The following is a 19,228-nucleotide window of genomic DNA, read 5'->3' on the forward strand; positions in this document are numbered from 1 at the left end:
CAGCGTTCAGTCTGCAAGCCCCTATGAGTTTATGACGCTACAATCCTCTATTTGCAACTAGGGCTGTGGCCTCATTTAGTTCTATACCTCTAATCTTTAAATCATTAGAAACTGAGTCAAACCATCGTCGTCTTGGTTTCCCTCTACTTCTCTTACCCTGCATAACAGAGTCCATTATTCTCCTAGGTAACCTATCCTCACCCATTCGCCTCACATCACCCCACCACCAAAGCCGGTTTATGCGTACAGCTTCATCCAAATAGTTTATTCCTAACTTAGCCTTTATCTCCTCATTCTGAGTACCCTACTACCATTCTTCCCACCTGTTTGAACCAACAATCATTCTCGCTACTTTCATGTCTGTTACTTCTAACTTATGAATAAGATATCCTGAGTCCACCCAGCTTTCACTCCCGTAAAGCAAAGTTGGTCTGAAAACAGACCGATGTAAAGATTGTTTTGTTCGGGAGCTGACTTCCTTCTTACAAATTACTGTTGATCGCAACTGCGAGCTCACTGAATTATCTTTACTGCACCTTGATTCTATCTCACCATATTACCATCCTGGGAGCACACACATCCTAAATACTTGAAATTATCTACCTGTTCCAGCCTTGTTTCACCAATCTGACATTCAATTCTCTTGGATTTCTTACCTACTGACATCAATTTAGTCTTCAAAAGGCTAATTTTTATACCATACACATTGCACCTATTTTCAAGTTCCAGGTTTTCAGCATAATCAGCCATTAAGACCAAGTCGCCAGCATAGGTCAGACTGCTTAGTACATATCCACCTAAATGAATCCCTCCGTGCAACTTTGTACCTTTCAGCAGATGATCCATGTAAACTACGAACAACAAAGGTGAAAGATTACAACTTTGTCTAACCTCTGTGAGTACCCTGAACCAAGAACTCATCCTACCATCAATTCTCACTGCAGCCCAATTGTCAACATAAATGCCTTTGATAGTTTTTTATAATCTACCCTTAATCCCATAGTCCCCCAGTATGGCAAACATCTTTTCCCTCGGTACCCTGTCATATGCTTTCTCTAGATCTACGAAAAATAAACATAACTGTCTATTCCTCTCGTAGCATTTTTCAGTTACCTGGCGCATACTGAAAATTTGATCCTGACAGCCGCTCTGCGGTCCGAAACCACACGGGTTTTCATCCAACTTCCTCTCAACCACTGATCGCACCATGCCTTCCAAGATGCCAGTGAATACTTTGCCTGGTATACTAATCAATGAGATACCTCAATAGTTGTTGCAATCCTTACTGTTCCCTTGCTTATAGATAGGTGCAATTACTGCTTTTGTCCAATCTGAAGGTACCTTACCAACACTCCATGCTAATTTTATTACTCTATGAAGCCATTTCATCCCTGCCTTCCTACTATACTTCACCATTTCAGGTCTAATTTCATCTATTCCTGGTGCTTTTTGACAATAGAGTTTATTTGTCATCCTTTACACTTTCTCAAGCATAATTTCAACAACTTCATTTTGCTCCTCCCCATGAGCTCAGTTGTTTGCGACACCACCAGGAATATTTCCTTTTACGTTGAGAAGAATTTCAAAATATTCCCTCCACCTGTCCACTGATTGCCTGCGATCTATTATGAGTTCACCCGAATTACCCAAAACACTGTTCATTTCATTTTTCCCTCCCTTCCTAAGATTCTTTATTACTGTCCAGAAAGGTTTACCTCTGCTTGACCTAGCCTTTCCAGGTTATTATTAATCTCGTCCCACTTCTTCTTTTTAGATTCAACAACTATTTGTTTCGCTCTATTTCTTTCAGCTACGTACAATTTATTGTCTGCATCAGCCCTTGTTTGGAGACATCTCTGATACACCTTCTTTTTACGTTTACAAGCTGCTCTCACTTCATCATTCCACCAAGATGTTTGCTTTTTACCATCTTTACACACAGTTGTTCCTAGGCATTCCCTTGCTGTTTCTAGCATAGCTTTCCTGTATGCCACCCATTCTCTTTCTATATCCTGAACTTGCTTACTGTCCACTGTTTGAAACTGCTCACTAATCATATCCATGTATTTCTCTAATTTCCTCGTCCTGGAGATTTTCTACCCTTATTTGTTTGCAGACAGATTTTACTTTCTCTATCCTAGACCTAAAGATAGTTCACTACAGATCAGATAGTGGTCTGTATCTCGAAAATCTCCAGAAAACCCGTACATTCCTAACAGATTTCCTGATTTGAGGTCAGTTAAGATATAGTCTATTATGGATCTGGTACCCCTAGCCTCCCATGCATAGCGATGAATAGCCTTATGCTTGACGAATGTATTCGTAACTGCTAAACCCATACTAGCACAGAAGTCCAGCAAACGCTTCCCATTCCTATTAGCTTCCATATCTTCCCCACATTTACCAATCACCCTTTTGTATCCTTCAGTTCTATTTCAAACTCTGGCATTGAAATTGCCTATTAGCACTATCTTATCCTTGCTGTTGTACCTGACTACGATGTCACTCAATGCTTTATAAAACTTGTCAACTTCAACTTCATCTGCACCCTCACATGGTGAATACACTGAGATATTTCTCATCCTAATTCTTCCAACTGCCAAATCTACCCACATCATTCGCTCATTTACGTGCCTAACAGAAAGTATGCTGCGTGCAATAGTATTCCTGATGAACAGCCCTACCCCACACTCTGCCCTTCCTTTTTTAACACCTGTCAAATACACTTTATAATCTCTTATCTCTTCCTCCTTATCTCCACTTACCCAAATAGCATTTACTCCTAGCACATCCAGATGCATCCTCTTTGCTGACTCAGTCAGTTCTACTTTCTTTCTTCCATAAGCCCCATTAATATTGATAGCTTCCCATCGAATTCCATTTTGTTCGTCAAGTTGTTTCCAAGGAGTTCCTCGCATGTCAAACGGGAGTGGGACTCCGTTACTCCCACAGGTCCGAGGCTTGCTTAAAATGTTTTGAGCTCGATAAATTCATGAAGTCCAAGTGAGGATCTCTCCGCTTATGTGTTAGGGACCCCGGTGGATTGTATAGTCCTAGCCGCCTGAGCACAAGGGGGGGGGGGGGGGGGGTCATGACTCAGAATATGTCCGAGATGCCCACTCCCATTCCACAGCAACTGGTATCCCGCCTCTCAGGACCATGTACTAAGCCACTCAGCCGTTGCCTATGGTTCATGAACTAGGATGTGATTACAGTAACCCACACCATGAACCATTACTATACAATTTACATGTACAAAATATTTATTTCCTGGCAGAGACTGTTAGTAAACTACTTAAAATATTGAGGTATAATTTGCTGTATAAACAAAAACTAAAGCTTTGCTATTAGGAAGAAACAAGCATGGTATCACAGTGCTAAGGCACTTAGTACGTTCTTGCACAAAGTATTGAAAAATTAAAATAATAGGATTTCTCAACAATTCAAAACACTTTATTCAAGTTAACATTTCTCATAGGGCCCATCTATACTTCATTTTAGTTTAAGTTTGTAATTAAATTTCTTTTTTCAATCAGGGAAATAGCTCCCCACCCAAACACTCCTTCCACATACCCAAACCACCAATCTACTACTACTACTACTACTACTACTACTACTACTCGTATGCCCATACTAAAGTTTCCACCACACTACAACACTGACGAAAGTAAACTGTAAACATTGCAATGACAAATGTACGGAGCTGGCTGGTTGGTACGAACGGAGACAGTTTTGAACTACATTCAAATGGCTTACTAAGACAAATTACAATCATTATAAAATACCAAAGCCATCTTAGTAACAGTGCTGATGGTAGTACTTATTATTTAATTAATCACATACAGTCATATCAGCACACTAATTTTAATTCAATACCGGTTTTCGGACTCTAAAAGGTCCATCATCAGTTTTGAAATTATCAAAATGAGTCAAAATAAGTCAAATGGAGCCCTGTTGAGGTCAACTGTAAAGTCAGAAAAGGAAAAAACAAGTGTACAAAGTATGCAAACAACGATGTTGCAAAAGGTACGACATACCACAGGAAGGGCTGGCTTATCCTTGTGCTCAGGCTGTTGTTCGAGTACTAAGCAAACATTCAGCTTTAAGTACAGGGCACACTGGAAGCACATAATATTACATCACCTCAAGGTTGTAAACAAAATGTTGCTTGTGACTGCTTCATTTAACATAGTGTCCACATTCTGGAAAGTCAGGGGGAAAAATTTTGGTCAGGAGAAAGTCAGGGAAATAGACAAAAAAATCTGGAAAGTCAGGGAAATCTTCCCCAATGATGGATTTGAGGGGATATTTTTTTGGCTCTAGTCTGTTGTAACCCAGGCTATTGTAGCATTTCTTTTTCAGGTATTTTTTTCACAAGAAGTGCGTAACAATTCTACAATTTTTGTCGTGTCCTATTGACATTTCTTTCAACAATTTTTTGTTATTCTTTTTTATTTCAGTTCTAGGATGTTTTCTTGAAACTCATGACACTGGCTAACAAGCAGTGTACATTTAATAAACTTTGGCTAGACAGTAAACTGTTTCCCGAACTGAGAGGATGGTTGGACATATTGGTAAATGATGCAACTTCAGCATATTGTAAAGTGTGTTGTAAATCATTCAAACTCAGTAATATGGGCAAACAAGCAGTCACTTCTCATGCTAAAGGACCTACTCATATAAAATACATGAAAGCTCAATCTTCCAGCCAACAATGTCTTTCTTTGCAAAGAATATCTCCACTCCATTTCCACTTGAAGGTATGCAGCCAAGAGGTAGCACTACAGTACATCCGCAGCTACAAAGGAATTAGAAGTACCAGGAACAAGTTAAAGGAGTTTAAAGACCTGCAGTGTGAATAAAGATGATGATATATCGGCTGAAGCCATATGGGCTCTCCAGGTTGTCACTGGAAAGATGTTTCTCAACTCTTGTGATGAAATCTCCTCAGTATTCAAAACAATGTTCCCAGACAGTAAAATTGCTCGAAACTTTACTATGGGCAAGACTAAGGCTTCCTACATTATAAATAATGGATTAGCCCCATATTTTAAAGAAAGTTTTGCAAAAAGACTTAAAACAGTGCCCAGACTATGTTGTTTGTTTTGATGAATCATTAGACAAATTTGTCCAAAAAGGACAAATGGACTTGTGTGTAAGGTTTAGAGATATTTTGCAAGTCTCAACAGATGGGCCGAAAGTTAACCTCAGTTTTATTAAAAAACATGAAAATCATTTGCAAATGCCAAACCCAGAGGCCAAATCTCTTCTTGATATAGGCATATGCAGTTAGCATACAGTGAATTGAGCTATGAAAACTGGGATCTCCTTTTTAATTTTTTCAGATCTCTGCACAATCGTTTTAAAGATGGTTGGAAAATGGATGCTGTGTTGATCAAGCTCCTAAAATACAAGGGGGGATCAAATATAAACAAAGTTTTACTTTTTATTTAAATTCATTTATTAAAAAACACAAGGCAATTACAATTTATTTTTCCACATAGTTTCATGCTTTGGAAATGCATTTGTCCCAGCGAATGGGCATCTTTTTGATGCCCCCATCGTAAAAAGAACAGGGTCTTGTCACCAGCCAGTTGTGCACAAAGTCTTCCACACTCTCATCATCTTCAAATCATTGTCTTCCTAGAGCTTCTTTAAGAGGTCCGAACAAATGGAAATCGCAGGGCGATAAGTCTGGGCTGTAAGGAGGATGATCAAGTGTACTCCAGTCCATTTCCTGTAGCTTGGAGACAGTTAGAGCTGCAGTATGGGGCCGCGCATTGTCGTGGAGGACGATGACCTGTCGAATCGGTTGGTCTCGTCTTTTGCGGCGATAAGCTAGTGGTTTTACGTCGCACTGACACAGATAGGTTTTATGGCGACAATGGGATCGGAAAGGCCTAGGAGTTGGAAGGAAGCAGCCGTGGCCTTAATTGAGGTACAGCCCCAGCATTTGCTTGGTGTGAAAATGGGAAACCACCGAAAACCATCTCCAGGGCTGCTGACAGTGGGATTCGAACTCACTATCTCCCGGATGCAGCGACATGCAACCCTCGCCTTGTTCAACAGTTCACTGCAGTAAGCAGCATTGATTGTGCGCCACTGATGCAAAAAAAAATCAATCAGCAAAATGCCTCGCCAATCGAAAATAAATGGTTGCAAGAACCTTGCCAGCTGACAGTCAAGTCTTGGCTTTCACTGGTGCTGCCTCCCCTTTCCTCCACCACTCCTTACTGGCTTGTTTGGATTCGGGAGTGTAGGGGTGGACCCATGTTTCGTTGCAGGTGACGATCCAACTCAAAAATGCATCACCTTCTTCCGCAAATCTTGCTGTAAGCCTTTGACAGACCTCCAAACGTCTCATCTTCAGATTTTTGGTCAAAAGGCGAGGGGCCCATCTGGAACACACTTTACGGAACTGTAGGTCGTTTGTGATGATTGCTTGACAGCTCCCATAACTGATTCCGACTTATTCTGCAAATACTGATACTATCGTCTGTCGATCGTCGTCAATAATGTCTTTAACCGCACGAATCTTTTCGTCTGTAATGCTGGTCCGAGGACGGTGATCGTGTTGCTGATTTTCCACACATTCTTGTCCTTCCTTGAACTTTTTATGCCACATGTGTCCTTGACGATGTTTGGTCACCAAACTGTGCAGTCAACCTCTGGCAAATTTCTGCCGCTATAACTCCTTCACTAGCAAGAGCTTTTATAAGTATGCATTGCACAGTAGAGGGGTGCACCTGTTGTTCCGACATCGTGAGCATTACTGATGAAACGGCGGGAAATATCTAACAGCATGCTCTCCCCACTCCTAATGGTCCCACCTAAGCATAGCAGAAGCGCAGGGCCAGTCCTACCAACTGCCGATGTTCAGGAACAAAAATCCAGTTTGTATTTGATCGACATTCGTATATGATCACATTCAAGAAGTTAGTAAAATAATCACCTAATCGATACTTTATTATTGCCTCAGGCAAAATTGAATATAAATTAGTACTTACAGGACATGTTTCGACCACTTAGTGGTCCTCTTCAGCTGTATAAAGAAAGAATTGAGAAGAAAAAGCATTAGGACAATAAGCACAAATAATAAAAGTTCTTTGGAGACTCCTTTGTTAAAAAATGGAGGTCATCAGAACAGGACATTATTTTAAGCTGTTATATGTACAAGTTGAATGTGGTTTTGGTATAACCTGTTGGAAAATTAATTTAAAGTAGGGTAATTATTTACCAAATGAAAATACATTATCTGTTCCCATACATTGCAGTTTGTACTCGTTGGACCTAAATTTAGTATTTTCTTTCTCATTCCTTTGGTTTAATTTTGTCTTTATATATATGTCATGCCATTGGCATCTACATTTGTCCTTGAGTTATTCATAGTTTCGCCTTCTCATTATCCCCTTAACGTTTGCCATGTAGGCTACTTGGGATGCATGAGTGTGAAGTTAATGCTGCATCTCTATCACATTTTGTGGTTCACTAATTGCTATCTTACTATTACCTTTCAAATTCGTCTTGGGGTTATCCTTTCTTGTTTACTTGTTTATTTGTAATGATTTCTGATCAGTTTTCTGTCATGTTCATAAGCGGCTATATTTTGTGCAGTCTGCTTACCTGTTGCTCACTGTTGGCAAAATGCCAGAATCTTAAGAGTAACTGAAACCTCTTTCTGATCATAACACTACAGGCAACTTTCATCAGAAAGAAGTCTTATCGCTCCTGCAAAGGATGACAGTTGGACAAGAACCATCCACAAGCATAAACTGAGGAATTTCCTCATTTTGTCAGATGTTGTGTCCACCCATTCGTTAACCCGGCTTGATCTACTTAAATGCTTGGTCATTAAACCTTGCTGAGCATTACAGTTTGTTTCCTTTACCAATATATTTCTTACTTCATCCATAATAAATAAACAATAAATGTCACAAGGTGAGGCTTCGGAATCATTAGCCGTCCCTGTATTCAGTGCCTCCGCCCCTTGAAAAGTAATGGCACACTAAGCTCAATGCAAAGTCCCCGGTTGCTGCTGCTGTTGTTGTTATTATCCTTATTCCCAGCTGTTCCTTGTATTGAAACCCTATCCTCTTTTTCATTTCGACATTCACTTTCAGCCCATTCTGAATTGTCACTACTTTCTACAATCTCATCGCCTGTACTTGGTTCAAAATCACTGTAACTATATTCTTCGGCTACATCATCATTACAAGTTGCAACTCCCATATTTGTTCTGTATTGAACATCTATTCAATACATACCAAGAATCTTATGGTTAAACTTTTACATAATATTATAGAGTCTTATTAGGTACATGTTTCACCCTCTATTAGGGGCATCATCAACCTTAACTGTCTGACTCGTTGGCTGAACGGTCAGCGTACTGGCCTTTGGTTCAGAGGGTCCCGGGTTCGATTCCCGGCCGGGTCGGGGATTTTAACCTTAATTGGTTAATTCCTATGGCACGGGGGCTGGGTGTATGTGTTGTCTTCATTATCATTTCATCCTCATCACGACGCACAGGTCGCCTACAGGTGTCAAATAGAAAGACCTGCACCTGGCGAGCCGAACCCATCCTGGGATATCCTGGCACTAAAAGCCATACAACATCAGTCAACATCAGCAATGATTTCTGTTATTATTTTTTGTTGGTTGTGGGTTCTCGTTTTCCTTCCTGTTGGTGGCATTAATTGATGTTTTTTCCTAGCAGGTTTCCTTTTATTCTTTCCTTCTTCTGTTGTGATTTTCTCTCTTGTTCTTTTCTCATCTTTCTTCTGTTTACTTTTCTTGGTTATTGGATTTATTGCAGCCTTCCATGCTATTGGTCTTATTCTTATTCTCTTACGTCCTTCCTTGACTTGTCGTGATCTATATTTTCAATCTCCCTCATGTATCCATTCAGTTACTTCCAGAGGCACACCCCATCTATATTTACATCTTAATATCTAATTAAATTGAGGTTAACATAAGGCTACTGCTCCTGGTTCAAAATATAATTATAATTATTCATGGGGATATGTAGAAAGCTGAAGGCTGAATTTATCTCATTTATTTATATTTTACCTTGGGTACTCCTACTGTTCATGTCAATTTTTTGTTTTTCAATCCCATTTTTGTGGGTGTGTTTTATCATTCCTTGCCTTGCCTGAATATCATTATAAAATATCAAAGCCATCTTATTAACAGTGCTAATGGTAGTACTTATTATTATTATAATTATTATATTACTAGAATTAATTATAATAAGTTGGCTGAATGTGGCTAGTTTTGTTCTGATTGATTAATTGAATGTGTGTATCTATTTAAGATTTATCCCAAAATTTGAGTAAAATTATCAGGATCTCCTAGTATATAAGGTTCGAGAAGAGTTAATAATAGTAGAATGGCAACTATAATGATGAAACCAAAAATGTCCTTAAAGGTGAAATAAGGATGGAATGGAATTTTATCCGAGTTTCTATTTAAACCTAAAGGGTTATTTGACCCTGTCGACTTAATTCTTCCTGATTGTGTTACTAGAGTGCTGTATTTACTTTCTTGTACATTAAGATTTTAAATTGTTGATTAATTTTGGGAATAAGTTGGAATCAGTATTCAAATTTCTTCATGGGAAATTACTCCAAAATTCAATTAACATTAAGGTTTGTTGATTAACAAGATCATGACCTTCACCAAAGTTTATCTAATATCATAAATATTTAATGATCACCTTATTAATCAGGTATTCTTAAAGGAGACTGGAAATTATTTTTATCTGTCAATTTTAAAGTGTAATTAATTCTGTGACTCTTGCTGAAGCCCTTACTTGCATTTCAGTTTAAGACAAATATTTATTGGGCTGTACTGTACTTCAAGTCATTTTCACCTTACATTGGGTAATTTAATTTCAAATATTAAAATTAATTAATTTCACAATTATTTTTCAAGCCCTTATTGATTTTCTTTTACATACTACTCTTTCTTGGGCTCTGTTGTATGTTAAATTAGTATCTTTTCTCTCAATTAAAGGTTTATTTTCATCTTACATGGTGTTGTTTATTTGGTGTTTAACCAATCAAGCAGTGAATTGTCAAGATTTTAGTAGGCAAACCGCGCATCCTCTTTATTTCTATGTTCTGGGCCCTTTCCACAAATTTTTTTTTTTCTTTAAATCTATTGAGGCAAGATGTTATTTGGCATTGTGTTTTGGTTCTGTTTACTGTTATTGTTGTTGCTTAATTTGTATCGTTCATCTTAATTGTCATGGATCAGCATAAAACCTGTACTGAGCATTCCATGTTTCTTGTTTTTAATAGCCTGTCACAATTATCACAGTGTTTCACAGTAATGGTTCATGTTCACTGTTTCACCTCTGGACAGGAAGTCAATGAGCAGAATGCCTTCCTGTTCCAGAACACAGTGCACATAACTTTCTGCACAGACACATTCTGTTACACTTAGTCCTGACCAGAGATCCACTGTGACGCCAATGCATTTACTGCTGCTTTGTTTCCGGGGTAACGTGAGCAACTTATGTCTCATCGCCCGTGATGATCCTGTCGAGGAAGTCGTCGCCATCACCATGGTACCACTGCAGAAATGTCAAAGATGCTCCTAAACACTGCAGTAGGGTAAAATAACCAAAACTTGCAGAGGAGCTAATGCACAAGATTGCGGCTGTGTGCAACTACCTCTGATACGTTGAGGATGTAGGATGACATCACCCGTTGTGCTTGCCTTTACCTAGGTCTTCAACCCAGGCTATTATTTTCCATAACTGTATGAGTCTGAAGGAGTTCCCCTAGTAGCCAATAATATGCTTCATTGCCAGGGACTTAAATGTAGTCTATGTATTTCTTATGGCAGAGGTGACACTGCTTCTTTCTACTCTGTATGAGCTACAAGCCTAAGAACTAATGTTAACAGATTCAAGTGGTACGTTTCAGATCTAATTTAATTAGGTGTATGATTATCCAATAATTTGGGTCATTGCTCGGGGCCTAAATATAGCCTACATATTTCTTATGGCAGAACTGACACAGATTCTTTTTTCTTTTCTGCATGAGCTACATGTTTAGAAATTATGTCAACAGATTGTGATTCAACTTATTCACTTTTATGTTTATCCAATAATTTGTTTCGTTGTTAGGGGCCTAAATCTAGCATATGTATTTCTTATGGCACACTAACCCCACTTTATTTCTTTTCTGCATGAGCTTCAAGCTTAGAACTTATGTTAACAGATTCAAGTGGTGCATTTCTGAAACAATTTATTCACCTTCATGTTTATCCGATAATCGGTTTTGTTGCTTGCTTGCATGGGATAAAAATCATTATGGATCCATACTGAAGATACTATATGTAGGATGCTACATAATATAATATTACCTATTCAATATATAAAAATTTTAAACAATTAGGAATTTATCTTTATTTCCATATGAGACATGTTTTGTCTTTCATTGAAGGCATCATCAGTCACAATACTACCTCAAGGCATAAATCAGGTACCTGATTTGTATTTAAATTGTAATTAATAAGAAACAATACTGACATATTACACTAGGGATAGTCAATGAGAAAAACAAATGTTCAGTGATAATATGGATACCAACATATCAGCCGTTGGCTCTAAATTACCAGTTATGAAGGATAATAGCGTCAAAATGTTAGGGTATGTCTTACAAAGGTAAACTTAACATATTTACATGGGGGCAGTCTAAGGGAAAGATAAGTGACTGGTACCAATACGTAAGACCACAGGGTATTTAACAGTGTCCAGCAGTAGTGGTCCGTATGAAATATTGATGTTACACTATCAGACATGTTAGGAAATTATTACTAAATTTCAATGAGAAAAAACAATGTTCATGAATAATATGTTAAAAAGGATTATAGTAACTTATTTACATGGGGGCAGTCTAAGGTAAAAGATGCAAGTAGTTGGCACCAATGTGTAAAACCACAGCGCATTTTAACAGTGTCCAGCAGGGGTGATCTGGCATGAAACATTGTCACTACTCTATTAGAAAAGTTAGGAAATTACAAAGCTGAGACCGACCGACCGACCGACCGACCAACCAACCAATATTGATCTGCATTTAGGGCAGTCACCCAGGTGGCAGATTCCCTATCTGTTGCTTTCCTAGCCTTTTCTTAAATGATCGCAAAGAAACTGGAAAATTATTGAACATTTCCCTTGGTAAGTTATTCCAATCCCTAACTCCCCTTCCTATGAACGAATATTTTCCCCAATTTGTCCTCTTGAATTCCAACTTTATCTTCATATTGTGATCTTTCCTAAAGACACCACTCAAACTTATTCATCTACTGATGTCCTCCCACGCCATCTCTCCTCTGACAGCTCGGAACATACCATTTAATCAAGCCGCTCGTCTCTTTTCTCTCAAATCTTCCCAGTCCAAACTTTGCAACAATTTTGTAACGCTACTCTTTTGTCGGAAATCACCCAGAACAAATCGAGCTGCTTTTCTTTGGATTTTTTCCAGTTCTTGAATCAAGTAATCCTGGTGAGGGTCCCATACACTGGAACCATACTCTAGTTGGGGTCTTACCAGAGACTTATAAGCCCTCTCCTTTACATCCTTACTACAACCCCTAAATACCCTCATAACCATGTGCAGAGGACTGTACCCTTTATTAACTATCATATACATTCATATTATTTGGAATGCTAGGAAAAACACAAGTGACTGGCACCAATATGTAAGACCACAAGGTATTCAACAGTGTCCAGCACCAGTGGTCCAACACTGAACTGAGGTCAAACCACTGCTGCATATTACTGTGTAGTTGCCTTTTCAATACTCTGATCATCAACCAATGGCAGAAATTATGTTATGCACATTGGTACCATACATTTTGTATCCTTCCTCCTCAGCTTTGTAATTTCCTAACTTTTCTAATAGAGTAGCGACAATGTTTCATGCCAGACTACCACTGCTGGACACTGTTAAAATGCGCTGTGGTTTTACACATTGGTGCCGACTACTTGCATCTTTTACCTTAGACTGCCCCCATGTAAATATGTTACTATAATCCTTTTTAACATATTATTCATGAACATTGTTTTTTTCTCATTGAAATTTAGTAATAATTTCCTAACATTTCTGATAGTGTAACGTCAATATTTCATACGGACCACTACTGCTGGACACTGTTAAATACCCTGTGGTCTTACGTATTGGTGCCAGTCATTTATCTTTCCCTTAGATTGCCCCCATGTAAATATGTTAAGTTATCTTTTGTAAGACACACCCTAACATTTTGACGCTGTTATCCTTCACAACTAGTAATTTAGAGCCAACGGCTGATATGTTGGTATCCATATTATCATTGAACATTGTTTTTCTCATTGACTATCCCTACTGTAATATGTCAATATTATTTCTTAGTAATTATAATTTAAATACAAATCAGGTACCTGATTCATGCCTTGAGGTAGTACTGTGACTGATGATGCCTTCAATGAAAGGCAAAACATGTCTCACACGGAAATAAAGTTAAATTCCTAATTGTTTAAAATTTTAATGTATTGAATAGGTGATATTATAAATTAATTAGCATCCTACATTTGTTTCTAGGAGCCTGAAACTAGCCTATATACTTCTTATAGCAGAACTGACACTGATTTTTATTTCTTTTCTGCATAAGCTAGAAGCTTACAGATTATGTCAACAGATCGTTGCCTTTCTAGCCTTCGTATATCTCATGGCAGGATTGACACTGCTTTTTTTTTTTTTCTTTTCTGCAAGAGATACAAGCTTAGAACTTAAACAAACAGATTCAAGTAGTATGCTTCCAATCCAATTTATTCACTTTCATGTTTCATCTGAGAATTTGTTTCGCTGCTAGCGGCCTAAATGTACCCAATGTATCTCTTATGGCAGGTCTGACACGGCATTTTTCTTTTCTGCATGAGGTATAAACCTAGAACTTATGTCAACATTTTCAAGTGGTATGTTTCCGATCTAATTTATTTACTTTTATGTTTATCCGATAATTTATTTTGTTGTTCGGGGTCTAAATATAGCCTATGTATTTCATATGGCGGAACTGACACCGTTTTTCTTCTTTTCTGCGTGAGCTATAAGCCTAGAACTTATGCCAACAGCTTCCAGTGATATGTTTCCAATGTAATATATTTATCCGATAATGTGTTCCATTGCTAGAGGCATAAACGTAGCCTATGTATTTTCAATGGTGGAACTAACTGTTTTTATTTCTTTCTGAAAGACCTACAAGCTTAGAAATTATGCAAACACATTCAAGTGGTATGTTTCCAATCCAATTCATTAACTTTCATGTTTATCCAATAATTTTCACTGCTGGGGGCTTACCATAGCCTATGTATTTCTTATAGCAGAACTGACACTGCTTCTTTCCTTTTCCGCATGAACTAGAAGCCAAGAACATATGCCAACAGGTTTAAGTGGTATGTTTCCCATCCAATTTATTAACCTTCATGTTTGTTCGATAATTTATTTCATTGCTAGGGGCAAAATGTAGCCTATCAGTATGTATTTCTTATGGTGGAATTGACACTGATTTTTTTTCTTTTCTGCAGGAGCTATAAGCTTAGAACTTATGCCAACAGATTCAAGTGGTATGTTGCCGATCTAATTTATTCACTTTCATGTTTATCCAGTAATTTGTTTCCTTGCTAAGGGACTAAATGAAGCCTATGCATTTCTTATGGCAGAACTGATACTGCTTTCTTTTCTGCATGAGCTACAAGCTTAGAACTTACACCAACATATTCATGTGGTATGTTTCCCATCCAATTTATTAACTGCTATGTTTATCCGATAATTTCTTTCGTTGCTGGGGGCCTAAATATAGAGTATGTATTTCTTATGGCAGAAATGACAATGCTTTCTTTTACTTTTCTGCATGAGCTACAACCATAGAACTTATGCCAACAGCTACAGGCGGTATGTTTCCGATCCGAATGATTAACTTTAATGCTTGTCTGATAATTTGTTTCATTGCTAGGGGTCTAAATATGGTGTATGTATTTTCAATCAAGATAACAATTAAGTAAAAGGTTCCACCTGATCAATACTTTTTTACTATTTAGAGAGACAGATGCAAACTCGTAAACATCAGAACAAGAACGAATTGGACAGGGATCGTACACCTAACGTCCCAACTTAATGATCCCGAATAAAATTCGTACAACGAATAATTGGATAGGGGTCGTACTCCAAACTATCCAACTAAATGAAAACTGAACAATTCGACCAACAATCTACATAATCTTCTCCACCGGACAGTAAGAAAGGTCTAGAAAAAGAAGGAACACTACACCATCAAGACAAGTGTGCAAGAGCATTAACGGAAAACTTTCAAACTTAATAATGAACCAGTGCAAGTGACAATGAATGAAATCAAAGATGTTTTAGTTTAGAATAGTTTTTTAATTTGAATAATTTTAATCTTAACTAACAAATACAACCCCCACCCTCCCTCACCACTTACGCGTCCCTTACTAACACATTTTAATTTTAATTATGAAATGTTTTATGCTTTTTCACCTAAGCTTTAAGTGAAACAGCTGATGATGATTGCTAAGCAATCGAAACATGTACTGTAAGTTTTTAATGTCATAAAATTTAGCCGAAGGCTAAATAATAAAAAAGTATCAATCGTGCAACCTTTTACTTAATTGTTATCTCGATTAGAATATCGATACGGAATGAAGTGGATAGTACTGTATATAATAAGTATTTTCAATGGCGAACTGACACGGTTTTTTCTTTTCTGTACGAACTGCAATTAGAACTTATGTTAACAGTTTCAAGTGATATGTTTCCGATCCAATTACTGACTTTCATGTTTATCTAATAACTTGTTTCGTTGCTAGGGGCTTAAATATAACCAAATATTTCTTATGGTAGAACTGACACTGCTTTTTTCTTTCCTGCATGAGCTACTAGTACAGAACTTACTGTATGTCAACAGACTGAAGTTGTATGTTTCCAATTCAATTTATTAACATTCGTGTTTATCTGATAATTTGCTTTGTTTCTAGGGGCCTAAATGTAGCCAATGTATTTCTTATGGCAGAACTGACACTGCTTTTTTTTTTCTTTTCTGCAGAAGCTACAAGCCTAGAACTAACCCAAACAGATTCAACTGATATGTTTCTGATGCAATTGATTTACTTTTATGTTTATCCGATAATAATGTTTTGTTGCTAGGGGCCTAAATGTAGCCTATGTATTTTCAATGGCAGACATGGCACTGTTTTTCTTTTCTGCAGGAGCTACAAGCCTAGAACTTACCCAAACAGATTCAACTGATATGTTTTTGATGCAATTGATTTACTTTTATGTTTATCCGATAATAATGTTTTGTTGCTAGGGGCCTAAATGCAGCCTATGTATTTTCAATGGCAGACATAGCACTGTTTTTCTTTTCTGCAGGAGCTACAAATTATGGAAACAGATTCAAGTGGTACGTTTCCGATCCAATTTATTATCTTTCACGTTTGTCTGACAATTTGTTTCATTGCTAGGGGCTTAAATGTAGCCTATGTATTTCTCATGGTGGAACTGACACTGCTTTCTTACTTTTCTGCAGGAGCTACAAGCTTAGAACTTATGCCAACAGATTCAAGTTGTATTTTTCCAATCTAATTCATTCACTTTGATATTTATATGATAATCTGTTTCTTTGCTAAGGTCCTAAATGTAGCCTATGTTTTTCTTATGGCAGAACTGACACTAGTTTTTTTTTTCCCTTATGCCAACAGATTCTGGTGGTATGTTTCTGATCCACTTTATTAACTTTTATGTTTATGCAATTTGTGTCATTGCAGGGGGCCAAAATGTAGGCTTTGTAATTCTTAAGGCAGAACTGATACTGCTCATTTTGTTTTCTGCATGAGCTACAAGCTTGGAACTTACGCTAACAGATTCAAGTAGTATGTTTCCGATCCAAACTTTCATGTTTATCTGATAATTTGTTTCATTGCTGGGAGCTTAAATGTAGCCAATGTATTTCTTATGGCACAACTGACACTGCTTTTTTTCTCTTTTCACATTTCTGCATGCCCTACGAGCATATGACTTATGTTAACAGATTTAAGTGGTATGTTTCTGATCCAATTTATTCACTTTCATGTTTATCTACTAATTTGTTTTGTTTCTAGGGGCTTAAATGTAGCTTTTGTTTTCTTATGGCAGAACTGACACCATTTTTTCTCCTTTCTGCATGACCTACAAGCTTAGAACTTATGCTAATAGATTCAAGTGGTATGTTTCTGATCTAATTTATTCACTTTCATGTTTATCTGAAAATTTGTTTTGTTGCTAGGAGCTTAAATGTAGCCTATGATTTCTTATGTCAGAACTGGCACTGCTTTCTTTCTTTTCTGCATGAGCTGCAAGCATAGAACTTATACCAACAGATTCAAGTGCTTCGTTTCTGATCCAATTTATTAACTTTCCATCTTTATCCAGTAATTTGTTTTCTTGTTAGGGACCTTAACGTAGCCCATATATTTCTTATGGCCAAACTATTTAACAACATAACTATTCAAAATGCTAGATAAAAATAATCTCGAACATTAAAAATTCTCTGATGATACTTTAAATGACAATAGAGTAAAATGTGGGTTGTGGGTGAAAACATCCCTGAACTTAAAAATTTACAGTATTATCTCCTTAAGCGGTAGTTGTAGGAAACTGTTGGAGTGAAAGCATCCCTTAACTTAAAAATTCAGTATCTCTTCAAATGATGATTCTACAAAACTGACTTTTAGCTTAAAATTTATCAAAAATTATCTTCTGACAGGTAATATATATATATATATATATATATATATATATATATATATATATATAAACAACTCACACTCGACTGTTTCCTTTCAAAATTTTGGGGTGAAAATAACCTTGAACTTTAAAGTTTTGGATGATAATTGAAAGTTACATTTGGTATTTTCACTTACATGAATGATAGAATAGAGAAGAGCCAACTAAGATGGTTGGGGCACATAAAGCGAATGAGCGACAAAAGAATGCCAAAAAAGGTGATGGAAATGCAAATCCAAGGAAGGAGAGGCCGTGGACGACCACGATTGAGATGGAAGGATACCATCCAACGCAGCATTATAGAAAGAAACCTGGACTGGGACACAGTGTTGGAGGAGGAGTGGTGGAAAGACCAAAGAAAGTGGAGAGGAACCATATTTGCCCCTACTCGGCTACAGCTGGATAAAGGGAAATGATGATTATAATGATGATGATGATGATGACTTACATGATACATGTTGACGTGGTACATATTCTGTACGTCACAAAAAAAAGCTCCTGTAAATTTCGGTCTGTATATTCTCATTATTGTTTTGAACATTATCATTTAATTTGAGTCGAATAATTATTTTCAAGATGACTAATATGACGCCACCCTACCCCTTATAAATGATGCACCCATCATTTGCTTGTGTTGAGTCTGGATTTAAGAGTATTCTGATTTACTTCTGTTATTACTAACTACTATTTGATTTGCCAGGTTGGATATTTCCTCATTTTCAGTTCTACTTATCTTTGTTGTTTATTTAAACAGTTTATTGGAATTTTAACTCATTATTATTTTAAAGTGTATTCCTTTCTTGTTTTCTTTTGGTTAAATTTTATGCAGGTAAAATTAATGGCATAACTTAGTAAATTTCCTTTTTTAAATAGGAACTATATTTATCTGAATTGTAAGACAAGCATACCAGATCTTCATCTGGTCATTATTTCAATAAATTTCCATTTGTAAAATCGTGGTAATCTTGAAGTAAACGGTTTATTTTAATGTTTATGTCTTGTTCGGGTTTCTTTGGTTGTGCTGTATGTCAGCTGTTGCATTGTGCTGAACTTCCTGCTTATTTTCCTTAATGTGTGGGGTAGTTATGTTTACCATTTATAAATGCTGTAATTGTCATTATTTCTGTTTGATTTGCCTTGGGTATTTAACTAACATAACCCTTAGTTGTGTTAATTTTCCTGTGTTGTTTCATATTATTTTACATAAGGTTTGATAAATTTTACGCTAAAAAATTAGTTTTCTACAACCATCGGTTGAAGAGATATTGGAATTTTAAGTTAAGGGGATGTTTTCACCCCCAACCTATTTTTTACTCTAAAAGTCATTTTTAACCTTCAAACTTTGAAGAGAAAAAAAAAACAGTTACTCTATAAAACCAGCATTTCGTCTTAGGTCTGACACTAGG

At 37.0% G+C, this 19,228-nt stretch overlaps 1 protein-coding gene across 2 annotated transcripts in view; it reads right to left on the minus strand.

The window, feature by feature from the left end:
- Positions 1 to 19,228, minus strand: part of na (sodium leak channel non-selective protein na) — a 711,066-nt gene that overhangs the window by 28,477 nt on the left and 663,361 nt on the right. The window lies entirely within an intron of this gene.

The sequence above is a fragment of the Anabrus simplex genome, chromosome 1 (assembly GCF_040414725.1).
Source record: "Anabrus simplex isolate iqAnaSimp1 chromosome 1, ASM4041472v1, whole genome shotgun sequence".
Taxonomy (NCBI): domain Eukaryota; kingdom Metazoa; phylum Arthropoda; class Insecta; order Orthoptera; family Tettigoniidae; genus Anabrus; species Anabrus simplex.